A 12949-nucleotide genomic window follows, 5' to 3' on the forward strand; every position below is an offset into this window, starting at 1 on the left:
AATACGGTAGGTGGTATATCCGCCACTTTTGGGACGGTTTAACACCGTCCTCCAAAGTTAGAATCAGGCCCTTAGTGTCTATTTTTGACTTACAGCTCCAGTCCAGTACTAATGATAATCCTGGTGCTGGCTGTTTGTCCTCTGGGGCCCCCTTGAAGCTGCTTGCCTCCCAGCATTGCCAGCACTTCCACTCCTAGAGGCGTCCCCCCGAGAGGGGGGGCTGAGAAGGTCAGCACTTCTGCAACCCGGCTTCAACCGGCTGCCATGCACAGTTTTTGGAGCAGTTTTTGGGGCCATCGACTCCTGCTGGCCTGACCGAAATCAAAGAGAAGAAAAAGAAAAATCCCAAAGGCCGCCGTTGCAGCTCGCAGGCCACTTATGAGAAGAACAGCTGCGAAAAATCGCGGCAAAAATGCCCACTAATAGCTTGTCGCTTGCCTCCCGCATAATCCGCTTCTGTTAGGGGGGCGAGGGGCACAAACACCGAACTGGAGCCAGGAGGGGAGAGAGAGCCTTCGGCCGTTAGGGAATCATGGCCGACATCTTGTCTCAAACCTTATATGAATACCAGAGACAAAACTTTTACCATGTTCACTGGCAACCTATCTCACTGCAGCCTTGGAAGAAGCACAGAGTGAACAAGAATGTCTTGTTTAAAAATGTAGTGCTGGCCTAAGCAAGAACAGTTAAATAGAGAGAAATAAAACAAGCAAATGAAGCTGAATAAAATATATCTAGGCTAAAGTGCACAGCGGCAGGCCTAGCGTGCTAAATTAACGTGCATGGAGCTAAAACTAAAATGGCTACACAACAGCTTAACTGTTTCTAAGATGTCATGTTAATTCCCTCATCTAAAGTGCAACTGATCACCAAATCTAATGAGCTGCTTGAGTCTAACAGTTTCTGAAAGCTTCACACAATCTGTAAACTACCACTTAAGAGTGTCCAAGATCTCTACTTACAATGACACAAAACCTTTGGATCTAGATTTCACACTTCAACCAATAACAATATACTCTATTTCTCAACAGATCGAGCTGGCACAGCACCTGGACAGACACTGTCCACCAACCAGACTCCCACCCACCTCTGGATGAAGCCCTCAGTGATGATGACACTCCAGGAATGTGGACGTGGATGATGGTCCTGGCCCATATGGACAGCCTGGTCAGAAGGCAACAGTGAGGGTCCGTGGGAGGGATGCTGTGGGCCAGCAGAGCGAGGCCACTGGGGCACCTCATTATCAGGATACCATCAGCCAATTCTTTGTGGTCTATCATGAGTTGCAAGGTATGATGGGCCAGGTGCTAACCGAACTCTGGGAAATTAAGCAGCTGCAGAGGGACATAAACCAACAAATAGGCATGTTAACAGGGGAGATGAGGGACATAGATACATCCCTGAGCAGGTCTTTCCCCCCAAAATCTACCCCTTCCTGTGGGCCAGCTATATCAAGCCCAACTACATCTGCAGCAGCCACAGGAAGGGAGGCCCTGCCAGAGGACCAACCACACTCGGACAACCATCCTCTGCAGCAGCTGAACTCCCCTGCCCTTCCAAGCAGGGACATCCATGTAAACATCCAGGAGGTACAGATGGCCAGACACCTACCACTGTCAGCAAGAAACCTCATCCTTAATGCCCTCCTTTGTGTGTCACACATTCACTCTGTGGACTGATCCTGAACCTCATTCCATTTCTCATGGGAGGAGTACTCTGGACTTTGCACTTCCGATGGTGTGGCATCTACTCCTATGGTTTCATTCACCATGACTGACGCCTTCCCTTTTTATTTATGCTACTTTTTGCCACAAGTGTGTTTTCACCCTTCGCACTGTAATAAATTAATCAGTCACAAACTCATTGTCTGCTGTCTTAAATTTCACATTTAGAAATGTAGATATGTAAGAACATGTGAACCATGCAATCCAAAAAGAAGCTACTTTTGGAAGCAGGGATATTTAGCATATACATTGTCCAGTTCAGGATTACAACCATTCCACACAAACACATACATTCAAGTGTCTTGTCAAAGGAGAAATTGTATTACATTGTTTAGTTCATAGGTAGTCAAAATGCCTGAAACATAGCAAATCATACCTGACTGTTAGACCTGACAGCCTAAGGGTAGTCACCCCTAACTTTTTGCCTGCCTCCCTCCACTCTTTTGACACAGTTTTTGCTGGTTTTAGGACTCTGCTCACTTTACCCCTACTAACCAGTGATAAATTGCATATACCCTCTCCCTTAAAACATGGCGACATTGGCTCATACCCAATTGGCTTATTTAATATACTTGTAAGTCCCCAGTAAAGTGCACTACATGTGCTTAGTGCCTGTAGATTTAAATGCTACTAGTGGGCCTGCAGCACTGGTTGTGCCACCCACATAAGTAGCCCCTTAACCATGCCTCAGGCCTATTACTGCAAGGCTTGTGTGTGCAATTTCACTGCCACTTCGACTTGGCATTTAAAAATACTTGCCAAGCCTTAAAACTCCCCTTTTTCTACCTATATGTCATCCCTAAGGTAGGCCCTAGGTAACCTAGGGCAGGGGGCTATGTAGGTAAAAGGCAGGACATATACCTGTGTAGTTTATATGTCCTGGTAGTGTAAAACTCCTACATTTGTTTTACACTGCTGTGAGGCCTGCTCCTTTCATAGGATAACATTAGGGCTACCCTCATATACTGTTTGAGTGGTAGATTCTGACCTGAAAGGGGTAACAGGGTCATATTTAGTATGGCTAGAATGGTAATACAAAATCTTGCTGTCTGGTGAAGTTGGATTAAATATTACTATTTTGGAAATGCCACTTTTAGAAAGTGAGCATTTTTCTGCACTTAAATCCTTCTGTGCCTTACAATCCACCTCTGGCTAGGCTAGTTGACAGCTCCCTTGTGCATTTCACTCAGACAACCCCAGACACAGGATGCTCAGTCACACCAGCACACATCTGCATACTGAATGGGTCTTCCTGGGCTGGGATTGTGGAAGGCTTGACACTTACATTTGAAAGGACAGTGGCCTGCCCTCACACAATGGACTGCCAAACCCCCTACTGGGACCCTGGCAGACAGAATGGAACTGAAAGGGGACCTTGTGCACTTCTAAGCCACTCTTTGAAGTCTCACCCACTTCAAAGGCACATTTTGGGTCCCTGACCCTACTAAGTCAGACACTTCTTGACATGATACTTCCTGGGAAAGAAACTCTGAACCAGAACCTGCAACCTGTAAAGAGAAGCTGCATGGCTGCCCAAAGGACTCACCTGACTGCTTTTCTATAAAGGACTACTGCCTTGTTGTTGCCCTTCTGCCTTGCTGCCCTCTGGTTCTGCTGAGAAGTGCTCTCTAAGGCCTTGGATTGAGTTTGCCTCCTGTTTCCTGAAGTCTCAGGGCCAAAAGAACTTATCTCTGCAAAGAACTCCTGGTGTGGTGAAAATCGACGCATATCCTGCCGGAATTCACGCACAGTCTGCCCTGCGGTGAGAAAATCACTGCATGGCCGAATCCGAACAATGCAGCCCGGCTTCCTGAGTGGAGAATGACGCAGCGCCAACATTGCGACCGGAACTTCGATGCACGGGCCACCGGATCGACACATTGCCGAACGACGATGCTCAACTTCCTGCAAGAGGAATCCACGCAGTGCCTGCCGTGTGACAGAAATTTCCCCGCATTGCCCACCAGATCAACGCAGCTCCTGTGACTTGATCCTGCACGCTCAGGATTTTTCTGAATTGTCCCCGGGCGTCCGAATACCCCACAACCTGAAGAGGATCCAAGCCTGCACGCCGGAAATCGAACTTGCTGCGTGAAAAAGCATCAACACATCGTCTGTGTGTGCCCGGAGAAACCGAAGCACACTTCCACGTTTTCCATGCGTCTCCTCCTCTGCGGTCTCATGCGGATAATTTAGACGAAAACCAGGTACTTTGAGCTTGCAAGAGACATTTGTTGCTTTTTAAGAACTTACATTATAAAAGTGAGATTTCAACTTGAACTTATCACATTTTGATCCTTTTGACCTTAATCTACTCACATAAATATTCTATATCTTTCTAAACCTGTGTGGTGTATTGTTGTGGTGCTTATACTGTGTTGTTGCATGATTTATTGCACAAATACTTTACACATTGCCTTCTAAATTAAGCCTGACTGCTCAGTGCCAAGCTACCAGAGGGTGGTCATAGGATAATTTGGATTGTGTGTGACTTACCCTAACTAGAGTGAGGGTCCTTGCTTGGACAGGGGGTAACCTGACTGACATCAAAAGACCCCATTTCTAAAAATGACTGAATCATACTGTGTAAAGGATCAACTTCATAGGTACAGAGCTCCAGACCATGGAAGGAAGGGATATATAGGGCACTGTCCTGTAGAATAGGCAAACATGAAATTGGTTGATATTGTCAGCTGTAGCCATATGGCATACCTCACAAAAGAAATTGATTATTATATAATGCAAGACTCAGACAGATGGCAGTACAACAGTTTCTGATCACGGGGTCATTACAATCCAGTGCTTCTGCATCTTCTGGTATGTCACAAACAACTATCAGTGATGTGCCAAGTGCTACAATGATGAAACACATCAACAGACACATATAGTTCATACATAAAGAGTATTTAGCCCCTGTGAAAGGAAACTAACATGAACTTGGCCAAGGACTATATATTTTCTGACCACATGATGACACACATGATGCATCAGGGCCACCATATGACAATGAACAAGCCAATGGAGTCTTCTAAACTTACATCATATCACTGTGCAAGCTGTCTTGGCACAAATCTTGTATACACAAAGTCTGTGACCTACATTCCCAGGAACAATCCATCTCCACTTCATATGTCCGAACAGCATCATATATCTGCCAGCGTCACAATTCGGAAACTTCCCAATCAAGATGTCATGGTGAAGGTGCCTGAACTAGTGCAAAAACAAGGAATATAGTTAGAAAACCATACATGTGACACAGTTCACATAGAAAATGTCTGGAGAACCCAGACTGTGTTATAAATATCACATAAACAACACAACATCTCCAAAATGTGGTTTTGTCAAAAGCTTCTTCATCAGACCAGCTTCGTCAGCATTTGCTAGAGCTTCAGCTTCCAAACTTTTACCAAAAATGTACTTCTCACATCATCACGACAAGAGTTCAGTGTACAAAGTCATGACATCTCATGACATGCTTACACTCATGAGAAAAACCTGTTGAGATCTTGTCACGTCAGCTCCTTCCACTTCATCTTCATCACTATCATCTTCATTTGCCATTCCTGGCTTCTTACCCATGGCACCGCAGGCCCCCCCCTCTGGGATGTAAGAGATGTTCCTTCGCTGGTCAATGTTATGGAGCATGCAGCATGCCACAGTGATGAGTCTTCAGTGAGTCACACACTTCCTGAATGTAGCTCACATAAGATCACAACAGAAGTAACTTACCAACAAGCCAGGCCCACTCTGGTTGCAGTTGCAGTGACATCGCTGAACTATAGAGCTGTTCCGCATAACAAAGAAATCATGGGCTGGACCTGGGAACTGGGCACAGTGGTTTGAAATGTTGTTGTCTGACAAGCCCACAACTTGCACGTTGATCAAATGGAAGTGCTTTCTGTTGCAATAGACTTGTTCATTTGGCATGCAGTGGCACTGATGCAATAGGGGTGCCATCAATGGCTTTCACAACATGTGGAAGGCAACCAAATACATGAAAGTCAACCTTCAGATTGACTACATCCTCACATCTGGGGAGCCTGATATAGCTGTCAATGTGTTTCATCACTGCTGATAGCACTTCTTTTAAAACAGTGCTGATCATAGGTTGTGACATATCTCCATGTATAGCAACTGTCTATTGAAATAGCCCTGTGGCTAGGAAGTGTAATTTTGCCATGAGTCTCACAATGGGTGGTATACATGTTGGATTACTGTTTTGAGACATGAGATCTGGCTCCAACTGACAAAACAGAGCTTGGATACTTTGCCTAATCAGACGGAACTGATTTATTGTGTCACGTTCTTTCATGGTCTGGAGGTCTGCAAATGGACGGTAGACTGGAGGTTGTTGCATACTCCCTCTCTCAGGATAGGCTAAAATATGCCTCTGAGTCCTAGTGAGTTATTTGGGGGCCTGTTGTCACAATCTGTGGTCCATATATAGTATGTACATGTTGTGGATTGTGGAGCCTTGAGTATTTCAAATGACCATTGTGTTGTGTGAAATGTGATAAGCCCTAATCCTCCTTGTGTTGCTTTCATATATCTGTGCAAGTAAAGGTTACAGCCAAACAATGATTTATCTGATGATGGTTAATACAGTGCATACATTTGCCTTTCAGCATAAGCTGAGTATGTATACTATTTGATTCAGCTGAGGATGTTGTTAGAAATGAGTTCCACAAATCACTCAACCCAAATCAGGCCTTGGAAAAGTGTGGTATGAGACCAATGTAAAATTCACTAAGCCCTTCCAAGTGCCACAAATAGGATGGCCACAGGATGTACTGTCATGCATGGAAGCAATGGAAATGTGTTGTTCATGTAGGTTCTGTATGTGAAATAAATGTACGAGTTTCTTCTTGTAAGAGGCTGAATTTGTACAAGATAGAATACAAGGAATCGGATTATGCTTCAAAATAGCATTTTATTGGCTGCAGCGGTCACCTCCAAAGAGTATCCAAATGGAACTCTTTGGCCAAAGTAACTGACCTTTCCCTTAGCCTTTGATGTCTTTTATTGCAACCCCCCCCACTTTACCACACTACACATGCGTCACAACTTCCAGACGCCTTCAAGCAAACATTTCCTGTAGCAGCTTTAAACCACAAGAACAGGATGTTCAAACACAGAGATAACATTTCTAGAACTTAGGGCGGTTTAACACATCTACAAAGTTTCACATCTGCAGCAAATGAAATTAAACAGGTGATGAAGGCATACAATTTTGTTCATAGTGCAGAACAAATGGACAAAATGGAGCCCTCACGCCAAGTTAAGAAATCCATTTTCTCATATATATGCCCAGCCTGCAGAGAGCAAGGCTTGTCAAAGCCTTTTCACATTGTGGGACATAGCCCAGGCTGGTGCACAGTAATTGTGGCAATGCAACTGAGGCGCTGGGTCCACTCCTTGTAGACCTTCATATCCTTCAATGCGGCCTGGGCTATATCCCATACTGTGAAAAGGCTTTAACAGGGCTTGCTCTCTGCGGGCTGAGCATACAGCCCCTACATGACCATCACATTTCCATCACTTCCATGTATGATAATACTTCCTGTGCCCATCCTATATGTGGGTTCGGAGTTGTGTGGCACTCTGAAAGGCTCAGTGAGTTTTACATTGTTCTAATGTGACAGTTTGCCAAGGCAAGATCAGGGCTGAGTGATCTGTGGGACTTTACACATTGCTAACAGCATCCTTAACTGACTCAGAAGATATACATACACAGCTCATGCTGTCATGCAAACACGTACTGTGTTATTTACCATCATCATCAGATCATCGCATAAATCATTGTTTGGCTGTAACATTTATTTGTATAGATATATGAATGCAACCCAAGGAGGATCTAAGGCTTATCACACATCACACAACACAATCGTCATTTAAAATACTCCGAGTACAGGGCTCCACAATCCACAACCTGTTAATCATATGTATGGACCACAGATTGTGACAACAGGCACCCAAATAGCTCACTAGGACTCAGAGGCCAATGAGGTAGCCACCTGCTCCTCTGGTGAGCCATAGAGCTGCCCATACAGGGAAAGGACCTCTTCCACAAGCCTCTCCAGCTCCTCTGAAGAGAAAGCAGAGGCCCTTTCACCTGTTTTGCCTGACATGATTACTCCCAGAGGCGGCATACAACAGCTGAAGTAGTGGACGTGTTGATGGCAGCACTGTCTGGAGGCAAGTGAGCTATTTTCCAAACCCTGGCGTACATGTACACCACATATGCGGCTGTCACCATTAATGGGCACATCCATTGGATCAAGGCCATTGCAGTCAGCAATGTTAGACTATGGCTGTGTCTGCCATGGTTGAAACCGCCCACCACGCAGTCAACTTCCGCCAGCAGCGTGAGGTTCCTATGAACAAGGTCAGGCATCTGCCATTTTAGTAATTGAAACCACAGTTTTGGTGACTTTTAAATGCGTCACAATATCTATAAATGTGTAGTAACATTTCAACATATGTAAAGCTTCCTTCATAGGTAGATATTCCTACACAATCATCAGTGTAGTGCATTTCTGGTCACAGATGCCATACAACCTTGGTGCACTGTACCCCGCTGATGAGTAAGACCATAATTTACAATATCAAGGGACACAAGAGGAGCAGATAGGTGTGTGATCTGCACATATATGTTGTAGGCACATGTCTAGACAACCATGGGAATCATAGCTGGAACTTAAGTAGTAGACAGTTTTAATGTGTAATGGTTGTAATGTATTTCCAGTCAGTAATGTTTTGTCACATGACTTTGGTCTTACTCGTCAGATATATATGTTGGTCTGGACACAGTGACTAATGCTCCAACTCATGTAATTCCACAAATAGGTACCCTGGGAGACGGAGGAGTTGACAACCTCCAATCTACTGTCCATTTCCAGACCTCCAGACCGTGGAAGAATGTGACATAATAAAGCAGTTCCATCTGAATAGGCAAACAATCCAAGATGTATCTCGTTAGTTGGAGTCAGATCTCATGCCTCAAAACAATAATCAGACATGTATACCACTCATTGTGAGACTCATGGCAGTATTAAACTTCTTGGCCACAGGGTCCTTTCAATATGCAGTGGCTATGTTTGGTGGTATGTCACAAACTATGTTCAGGGGTGTTTTAAAAGACATGGTATCAGCACTGATGAAACACACTGAAAGCTATATTAGGTTTTCCCAGAGGTAAGGATTTAGACAATGTGAAGATTGATTTCTGTGGATTTGGTCACCTCCCACATATCAAGGGAGTCACTGATGGTACCCATATTGCATTGGTTCCATCGCATGCCAGTGAACGAGTCTATTGAAATAGGAAGCACTTTCATTCTATCAACGTGCAAGTTGCCTGCCTGTCAGATCTGTACATTTCAAATGTCTGTGCCCAATTCCCAGGTTCAGCCCATGATTCCTTTGTTATGCAGAACACCACAATACCCCAGCTAGCCAGTTGAGTGGGCTTTTGTACTCCTGAAGGCCAGGTTTCGCTGTCTGGACAAAACTGGGAGAGCCCTCCACTACTCACCCGGAAAGGTGTGTCAAATCACCATGGCCTGCTGCATGCTCTATACCATCGCCCTGCAAAGGAACATCTCTTACATCCCAGAGGAGGGGGAGTCTGCATTGCCCCGGGTGAGAATCTGGAAATTCCAAATGAAGATGACAGTAGTGAAGAGGAAGGAGCTGACTTGTGACAAGATGTCATCAGCAGATTCTTCTCATGAGTGCATGTCATGAGATGTCATGACTGACTGTACAAGGAACTCTTGTTGTGATGTTGTGAGGAGTATATTTGTTGGCAATGTTTGGAAGCTGAAGCTCTGGCAAATACTAGCAAAGTGTGTCTGATGAGGAAACCTTTGACACAATCACATTTTGGAGATGTTGCTTTGTTTGTGTGGAATTTATAACATGGACTGCATTCTCCAGATGTTTGCTATGTGAATTGTATCATATGTATGGCTTCATAATTGTACTCCTTGTTTTGCATTTGTTCAGGACATCTTCTTTGGGTCATGTGACAAGACCTGTGCCAAAACAGCTTTCACAGTGACAAAATGGAAGTTTGGAAGACACCGTTGGACTTGTTTCTTGTCATGTGGTGGCCCTGATGCATTATGTGCAGCATCATGTGGTCATAAAATATATAGGCCCTCATTCTGACCCTGGCGGTCGGTGATAAAGCGGCGGCCAAGCCGCCAACAGGCCGGCGGTCTAAAATATGCAATTCTGACCCTGGCGGGAACCGCCAACACAGCCCGCCAACTTAACACTCCGACCGCCACAGCGGTACAAACAAACAGCGCGGCGGTTCCCGCCAACAGCCCGGCGGCAGACAAAGTACCGCCCACCCTATTACGACCCACCAATCTGCCACCTTTTCCGGGGCGGGAGCACCGCCGATAAGAACACGGCGGAAACAGACTACGAACGGGAAAACGCTCACCTCTACGCACTCCACGTGAGATTCCGGCAGTATGGAGCCAGAGTTACAGGTCATCCCCGCACTCCTATTCCTCCTCATATACCAGGAGCACGCCCGGCGGCGCGGAAGACATCGGTGAGTACTGCACCTACGACACAGGGGAGGGAAAAGATTACCGGCACACACCCACCCACCCACACCCACTACAACACACACATCAATGCATTCCCACAGATCACTGTCACAACCCACAAACCACCCCCCTCCGAAATAATGCAAAGACCAAAAGAAGAGATCATAAACGGGCAGATATATTGAAATATGTACGCCATTAATCCCAAAAAATAAATAAACTATGTACAAAATATATACAGCTACTAAATGTAGTCCAACCACTGTCCGTGGATCACAGGGGTCCTGTGCAAAGGGGCAAGGCCCAGTCCCACGACAAGAACTCCACGGAGAGAACACTGCAGGGGCATCAGAAAGAAAATAGGACAGGCACCTCAGGGGGAAGGGAAGGGGGGGCACCTCAGCCACTTGAGTACACGACGCCAGATCCACGAGGGGACTCCATGACCACTGGGCCATCCTGGGGAGAGCAAAGCCACAGTCCATACAGTCCATACAGTGGGTGGCCTGCCCACTGGGCCATCCTGGGGAGAGCAAAGCCACAGTCCATACAGTCCATACAGTGGGTGGCCTGCCCACTGGGCCATCCTGGGGAGAGCAAAGCCACAGTCCATACAGTCCATACAGTGGGTGGCCTGCCCACTGGGCCATCCTGGGGAGAGCAAAGCCACAGTCCATACAGTCCATACAGTGGGTGGCCTGCCCACTGGGCCATCCTGGGGAGAGCAAAGCCACAGTCCATACAGTCCATAACAGACCCCACTGCCACTGGAGGAGGCAAGTTGGCCAGAGGACATCCTGCAGCCCTGCCCGAGATAGATCCTGCCCTGCCACGTCTGCCAAAGGGCCAGCGGTTCTTGCCCTGAAGGGCCCAGTTCAGCGGTTCTTGAGACGGCGGGCCCAGTTCAGCGGTTCTTGCCTTGAAGGGCCCAGTTCAGCGGTTCTTGCCTTGAAGGGCCCAGTTCAGCGGTTCTTGCCTTGAAGGGCCCAGTTCAGCGGTTCTTGAGACGGCGGGGCCCAGTTCAGCGGTTCTTGAGACGGCGGGGCCCAGTTCAGCGGCTCTTGCCTTGAAGGGCCCAGTTCAGCGGTTCTTGCCTTGAAGGGCCCAGTTCAGCGGTTCTTGCCCTGAAGGGCCCAGTTCAGCGGTTCTTGCCTTGAAGGGCCCAGTTCAGCGGTTCTTGCCCTGAAGGGCCCAGTTCAGCGGTTCTTGAGACGGCGGGGCCCAGTTCAGCGGTTCTTGAGACGGCGGGGCCCAGTTCAGCGGTTCTTGCCTTGAAGGGCCCAGTTCAGCGGTTCTTGCCTTGAAGGGCCCAGTTCAGCGGTTCTTGAGACGGCGGGGCCCAGTTCAGCGGTTCTTGAGACGGCGGGGCCCAGTTCAGCGGTTCTTGCCTTGAAGGGCCCAGTTCAGCGGTTCTTGCCCTGAAGGGCCCAGTTCAGCGGTTCTTGCCTTGAAGGGCCCAGTTCAGCGGTTCTTGCCCTGAAGGGCCCAGTTCAGCGGTTCTTGAGACGGCGGGGCCCAGTTCAGCGGTTCTTGAGACGGCGGGGCCCAGTTCAGCGGTTCTTGCCTTGAAGGGCCCAGTTCAGCGGTTCTTGCCTTGAAGGGCCCAGTTCAGCGGTTCTTGAGACGGCGGGGCCCAGTTCAGCGGTTCTTGAGACGGCGGGGCCCAGTTCAGCGGTTCTTGCCTTGAAGGGCCCAGTTCAGCGGTTCTTGCCCTGAAGGGCCCAGTTCAGCGGTTCTTGAGACGGCGGGGCCCAGTTCAGCGGTTCTTGAGACGGCGGGGCCCAGTTCAGCGGTTCTTGCCTTGAAGGGCCCAGTTCAGCGGTTCTTGCCTTGAAGGGCCCAGTTCAGCGGTTCTTGAGACGGCGGGGCCCAGTTCAGCGGTTCTTGCCTTGAAGGGCCCAGTTCAGCGGTTCTTGAGACGGCGGGGCCCAGTTCAGCGGTTCTTGCCTTGAAGGGCCCAGTTCAGCGGTTCTTGCCCTGAAGGGCCCAGTTCAGCGGTTCTTGAGACGGCGGGGCCCAGTTCAGCGGTTCTTGCCTTGAAGGGCCCAGTTCAGCGGTTCTTGAGACGGCGGACGGTCTATGGCCAACTGCTAAATGCCTGGTGGTGCCCTCCTGGGCAGCGGGGATGGTGCTCCTTCACTGCCCACCTGGGCTGTGGGTGGTGGGGCCCTCCTGGCCAGCTGGGCTGGGTGCTCCCTGGGCAGCGGCTATGGGGCTGGTGGGCTCTCCCGGGGCAGCGGCTATGGGGGTTGTGGGCTCCTCCTGGGCAGCAGGCCTGCTGCCTGACCTCTCCAACTTGCTGCCCTTGCCCTCCTTAGTCGTCGGCCAGTGGCCCTTTCCTCCCTTTGGAGCTGTGGCTGGTGACTGTCTCTGGGTGGTGTCCGGGGGGGATGTAGAAGGCGGGCTCCTGCGGCGCCCCTTCCGCCTTCTGCTCCTCTTCCCAGGGGGTGGGCTGGCTGTCCCCTTGCTGCTGGGCGAAGATCCAGACATGCGGGCTGGCGGGCTCCAATACCCCTGCACCCTTGTCAAGGGGGCTGCAGGGCTGGTGGTGGCTGAGGTGCTCTTCTTACCCCGACGAGAAGGAGGGGGGGGCTCAGGGTCAGGAAAGAAGTTAGTAGTGGCGAGGAAGAGCTTCTTGGGACAATGGAGAGTGGTAGG

Source organism: Pleurodeles waltl, chromosome 8, assembly GCF_031143425.1.
Source record: "Pleurodeles waltl isolate 20211129_DDA chromosome 8, aPleWal1.hap1.20221129, whole genome shotgun sequence".
NCBI lineage: Eukaryota > Metazoa > Chordata > Amphibia > Caudata > Salamandridae > Pleurodeles > Pleurodeles waltl.